The sequence below is a fragment of the Oncorhynchus gorbuscha genome, linkage group LG19 (assembly GCF_021184085.1).
Source record: "Oncorhynchus gorbuscha isolate QuinsamMale2020 ecotype Even-year linkage group LG19, OgorEven_v1.0, whole genome shotgun sequence".
Taxonomy (NCBI): domain Eukaryota; kingdom Metazoa; phylum Chordata; class Actinopteri; order Salmoniformes; family Salmonidae; genus Oncorhynchus; species Oncorhynchus gorbuscha.
Genome location: NC_060191.1, coordinates 12,073,390 through 12,079,798, shown reverse-complemented (window position 1 = coordinate 12,079,798; position 6,409 = coordinate 12,073,390). Strand labels below are relative to the sequence as shown.

General features: G+C 42.8%; 1 long non-coding RNA gene across 1 annotated transcript; it reads right to left on the bottom strand.

Moving 5' to 3' along the window:
* Nucleotides 1-4,229: 4,229 nt before the first annotated feature.
* LOC124004702 lies at nt 4,230-5,136 on the bottom strand. Its single transcript, XR_006833509.1, has 3 exons — nt 5,004-5,136; nt 4,756-4,922; nt 4,230-4,563 (listed from the first exon to the last, which is right to left on the bottom strand). It is a non-coding gene; the product is annotated as an uncharacterized LOC124004702 (long non-coding RNA).
* Between the last annotated feature and the right edge of the window lie 1,273 nt (nt 5,137-6,409).

Here is a 6,409-nt window from a genome sequence, read left to right as displayed (position 1 = left end):
GTTGAAATCATCCTGGGACATTATAGAGAGTCATACGGCTAATGTTATTCGTTTATTATATAGGCTTATACGTTGATATATATATATATTTTTTATAGCGATACATTGTTTTAGATATTGTTTTTATTGCGGTGTGAGCCAAGTTTAGCATATAGGGCTAGTCGTTTGTCATCGTCTGATTCTCCAGATAAAAAATAAAGCTTTCATATTTCATAGTCCTAAAAAGGAAATATAGGCTACGTTTAGGGCTATGGAGGAATAACATAGTCGGTTAATAACCAAAAAGTATAAACACGGTTATAGTACAATTTCAAAACGTCAAGTCGTTCAACAATGTAGGTATGCAAAATGTTTTTCAATGTAATAACTCGGGGATAGCAGGTTAGATGACCATGCACTATGGATGGACTTCAATTCCATAACATAACCTGAGGTATGTTGATAGACCAGTGCCACAAGGCATTTAGTCCGCGGAGTTTATTCAATTGATTCAGTTGATAAACTGCCAAACGAGATGGCAGATATGGAAACGCTGGATGTCTAGGGCCTATAGGGTACATTTTACGCAAAACAGATTAATAATGTACGTTAGTGATATTGAATAAAATTGAAAATGTTGCAATATTGAAGTGATTCTTTATTGAAAATGAGGAATATATTAAAGATAGGCCTAGATTACATGTCGACGGGACATTTTTCACGCCATTTCGATACCTAGCAATTTTTGTAAGAGGTCTCCTTACCTGCTACGAAAAAGTCACGTCAGTGACTGCGTGAAAAGAGTGTTTCCCATATCTCGACCTTTCCGTTTTATTTCCGATAAAACAGACAATTGCACAAAATAAAATCGCGGATGACAAACGGCAAAATATATCATTATAGCCCCAGCAGTTAATATAAAAAATAAGAATTTGTTAATTAATTGCAACCTAGGTTTAAACCACTAGGCCTATGCGAAATCAATTTGGAACGTAATATACTGGGTTTTTTTTCTCGGATCTTGACACCATATTGGGATACGTTAACGGAAAGACAAGTGTGCCCTTGCCCATGCACTCTCCCACCCCACCTCATCCACACTCTTCTAGTCTTTCTCCCATCATGTGTTGTGTTCCTATTCTTTCACTTTCGACACGGACGCCCAGATGATAGGATATCTCCTGCGGCGCGCGATAAAGAAAAATAACCCAGGATGCGGTGCATGCACGGAATAGTTGATGCCAGTTGAACCTTTTCGTAAAACCCAAATGTACTACTAATTAGACTGCAAATATCTGTGGGAAAGAGAATAGAAAATACTCGAGCTTATTAAGTCCCCAGGATGGACTTAAAATGATTCCATACAGTTATTAGCCAAACATGACGAAATTCATAGCAACATGTTCACTGTCATTGATGTCCTTAATGGAAAGTAATGTGACATGCCTCAAGTTAGACAATTAACGACGTTTTGTCTAAATGGCTACACACAGAGATAGCCTACACTGTGAAAATAACAGAAAAGTCCATCCTTAAGAATCTAAGTTGGTGTTCTACTAAAATAACATTTGGCATTGTTTTAAGATGGTCATACCAAGGATAATTTAGGTATGATTTTGAATTTTAGGACCCCTTTAGGTAGACCTATAAAAATAGGATTCACTTACTTGATGAAACATTGAATTTGGCATTACTGCTATTAGTTTATAGAAACACATTGAATATCATTCATACATGGAATAAATGTTAATAAAAATGTTTATTTGAAAGTATCTGTCCTATATCTGAGAGATTAACGATCAGGAAATATGTTTTATATTTAACCCATATTTAAAACAAAAATACATTTTGGGTGCTAAACTATTTCCATAAATCTGGTACTGGGCCACATTCAGATGAGGCTTGTGGGTGTCCTAGAGCAAAACAACATGTATATGTTCATAATAGCCTCTCCTTTCTATAGAGTGGCATATTAGTGTGTAGCCCAAACTGATCATTCAGACCGAAAGTTGGCAGATCAGTGGTGAGACCTCAGACGTGTCCCATGAAGTGTCCCATGAAGTGACGCTTGTGGGGGTGTCCCATGAAGTGTCCCATGAAGTGACGCTTGTGGGGGTGTCCCATGAAGTGTCCCATGAAGTGACGCTTGTGGGGGTGTCCCATGAAGTGTCCCATGAAGTGACGCTTGTGGGGGTGTCCCATGAAGTGACGCTTGTGGGGGTAGTAGAGAAAAACGGAGAACATATTCGTTTTTTAGGCCAAACCTTTCAGATGACAGAGACAGTTTTTGTGAGATGTCTCCTGATCTGACAAACACCGCTGTAGCTCGATCACCTTCCACCACAGATGCAGAAGGCCGCCATTGGCCGATGGAGTAGATTGAGACGCAGCCCATGCAAAAAAAACATCAGATATAAACAGATACCTCTAGCTAGCTTAAGCAGAAGGATTTTGATGGTGATTTGTTCATTATGCTAATTAGATTAGACTCCATAGTTTTTAACTCAAAAAAACTATGATTATCACATTAGGCACTGCTAGACTAATATCAATCACTAACTGTAATGCAGTAGGCTACACTACCAAACAACCTACACCTATAATAAAATACAGGTCTAGCACTGAGGCCTGCACAGCCCACTATTTAGCTATATGGCCTACTCAGATGAAAATCATCAAATTACATTGGAGTCCCTGTCACACTTGGGCTATAAAGTAACACAATTATATTCGTATTTAATTAAGCTCAAATATGGGATACCCTGTATACAGACTGAAAAAAAGTAGCCTCTGCTACTCTGCGTTTTTACAGAGACGAAGCAACGCATTCCTTATGATTTAATTCCCATACAATAGGCCTATTAGCATTCTGCAATTCTGAATCCAATAGTGAAGCGGTGGAAATACGGCGATGGCGTGGTGAACCTGACCGCTACAGGAGAGGAGAGTCCAGCGCAGGGGTGTAAGTACAGATCTAAATGATGCTCACCACAATCACTACCAAATACTTCAAACTGTTTGACATGTTTATTTAACCCATGTCTGACTGACAGTGTTGTTCTTTAGGACCATATTCAGATGAAACCATAGCAGAGGAAAATGGCCCCAGTGACAGACTGTATCCTATAGAAAGGACATGGTGGTGCAACCAGACAGACAGCGTCAGTAGAGAAAGTATTTGTACATGCTGTGTAGTTTGAGATTAAATGGTGTGCTTTTTATAATAGGAGGTTTATCGGTAAATATTTGCATGATATGTTTTTTTTGCCGTTGATAATAAGTGTAATATATAACATAACAATATATAGGTCACTATCTCAAAGTTGAAAAACCTCCAAACAATTTCAAGACTTTTCAAACCAAACAAAAGTATTTTTCAAAAGTCATTATATTCAATCAACAGAGAAGTTACATCTGCTTCAATTGATGGGACAATCCAAAAATCAGAACAAAGACGCAGCTGGATTTTGTCTCATAAGTTTGGTTCTAAAATATAGTTGTCAGCTCTCCCAAGAAAATGAACACAGTTACAGCATACTAATCAATGAAACACAGACATCTTTACACATTTATCTCTGTGTATTTTGGTTATGTTCTTCTGTTCCTTGTATGACTGTCTATGGCAGTTTGATCAGCTTCTATAGATGAATCTTCCAAAGAAAGAGGAGGAGAGGAAGAAGAAGGAAAGGAGGAGGCTTTTCTTTGCTATACACTAAGGATTGTGGGGGTGGGGGGCAGTACCTATAGCCCCACAGCACTATTCTATTTTTCTCAATACCCGTTCAAAAGTTGGTGGATTTGGAGAGTTTTAGATAGTAGGCCAATGCCTGTAAATATAATTGACATAATATGACTGGGGAATGATATGATATACTGCAACAAAATAGGTATTCATTGTATTACACAATGTTGATGAGGTAACTTCACAGCCCCGTCTTTCATGAGTATTTCTATTGACTGACTGATCATTGTATAGGGTCCCATTAGGCCCAACAGTTTCTTATAGCCCATAGCCCATGACCCAGACCATCTTCCCTCCCTCCCTCCCTCCCTCCCTCCCTCCCTCCCTCCCTCCCTCCCTCCCTCCCTCCCTCCCTCCCTCCCTCCCTCCCTCCCTCCCTCCCTCCCTCCCTCCCTCCCTCCCTCCCTCCCTCCCTCCCTCCCTCACAAATTAGTAAGGAACAACTCTCCTCACCTGGTTGTCAATGTCTTAATTAAAAGGAAAAAACAAAAACCTGCAGATACTAGGCTCTCCATGGAATGAGCTTGACATCCCTGCTTTAAGGCTAACACCCAGTCACACAATTACCACCATCACATCATCAGGGTAAATATCCCAAACATTGGCCTCTAAAGACACATGGCCATTGTCTCTTGTCATTTTTAGATTGTCATTGTCACCATGTCACTCATGATGATGTCATCATGTTGACGTATCACTTGACGGACATTCCTCCCATGGCCTCAGTGACTTCACTGTTGACCAGGGCTGCGATGCAGGCAGGGGTCATGTTGAGGTGGAGGTCATACTGCTGGTCCAGACCCAGGTAACTGTCACTCATCAAGTATAGCGTGTAGATACACCTGGAGGGAGAGGAGGGGGTTACCAGGGGAAGTAAATGTTTGTGGTGGGATAAATATCAATTAATCAAACTATTTTATAAAGGCCTTTCACACTGGCAGCTGTCCCAAGATGCATAAAGTAACCGGGCTTAGACCCCAAAGAAAATAAAGTGTTGAACTTTTTCCTATTCTTTTTAACATTCCCGTACGTACTTTCCAGGCTTCTCAGGGGTTTAGAAGGCAAGGCTGCGGTGTCGGCAGTATCCGATGCGTTTGACGGCCAGTAGCTCTCTGCGCTCCACCTCTCCTAGAACCAGAAACCAGCCCTCATCCTTATTCTTGGGGAACCTGGGGGCCTGGGTCTTACTGTCCTGCCTCCTCTGGAAAACATGACGACAAATCAACTCATAACTAACGTCAATAATGTTTGTGTGAGCTCCTTTATACATGTGTGTACATACCCTCTGCTGGCCGGTGTTGATGCTCTGCAGTGAGACCTGCAGGACGTACTCCTGGTCAGCGTGGACGTCCAGCCAGCTTCTTTCGTCTCTGAGCTTTCCCCCCGACCGCAGGGAGGGGGGCGCTCTGTCTGCTCCCCACACCCCTCCCACCAACCCTTCACACTCAGACGCACCTCCACCACCGGCAGATGGCTGAGGAACGACCAGGCCTGGAGGAGAGAGGAGAGGGAGGAGGGATAGTAAGAGAGAAACAGAGATGGGTGCAGGGAAATGAGAGAGGGAGAGAGAGACAAGGAAATGTGTCAGACCGGAGTGCAGAGAGAGAGAAAAGAGGAGGGAGACAAACAAAGAGCCAGAGGTGAAGACAGAGACAGTCAGACTTAAGTGAGAGCCTTGTATAATGGATGGATGGACGGACATATCTATCTGGTAAGACTGGAGCGTTTGAAGAAAGCTTGATTCATTTAAACACACATAATTCCCATGGTCTTAGGTGCCTCTTAAAGCTTTGTCATGGTGACTTTAACATCTCTGACTCGAATGGAGAAGAAAACACAAATCCAAAAGGGGATAGAGAGCAAGAGAGGTAGAGGGAAGGTAGAGACAGAGAGCGTATGGATGATAGGTGTGCGAATGTGTGTCTGAGTGTGTGTGTGTGTGTGTGAGAGTGTGTGTGTTTTCCTCCTGAAGACCCTGTCAGTGTCAGGGAGGGACTGGGATGGGAGAAGGAGAAAAGCCTCTCAGATTCACCCAACAAAAGCTATTTATGTAAGGATTACTGTCCCCTGGCGAATCAGACTGGGATGCTGCCACGCATCTAGTTATTTAATTAGCCAGGCCGCAATGCCATGGGGGGGGAGAGCGTTGAGTGGCTGGGAGGCGGGGGAGCAGGGACACTGATTGGGCAAGGCCGCTGGGCTGGCAGTGGCGCCTGGACGCTCTCATTACATCTGCAATTAGCACTTAGATTGGTGCTGTAAACCCTTGCATTGGACCGTAATAGGAGATCCTGGAGGTACCTTGGACCACCGCGACAGACTGATGCTTCTCTGATGCTTCTCACTCTGTGTGTGTGTGTGTGTGTGTGTGTGTGTGTGTGTGTGTGTGTGTGTGTGTGTGTGTGTGTGTGTGTGTGTGTGTGTGTGTGTGTGTGTGTGTGTGTGTGTGTGTGTGTGTGTGTGTGTGTGTGTGTGTGGGCTGACGTTGGTAGAGTGTGTGTATATGTTGTTTGGTAGTGCTCTGGTAGTGTATTTGAGAACGTTACATGAATAGAGAGATGAGGCTGACACCTTGGAAGTATTTCACGTTATTTCATTGTGGTGGAGGACAATGGAGACGGGAGGGTTCATGGTGAAGAGTATGTACCCCTAGAAAGCCTCTGTTTCTAATGGAAAGTCTCACTTTAC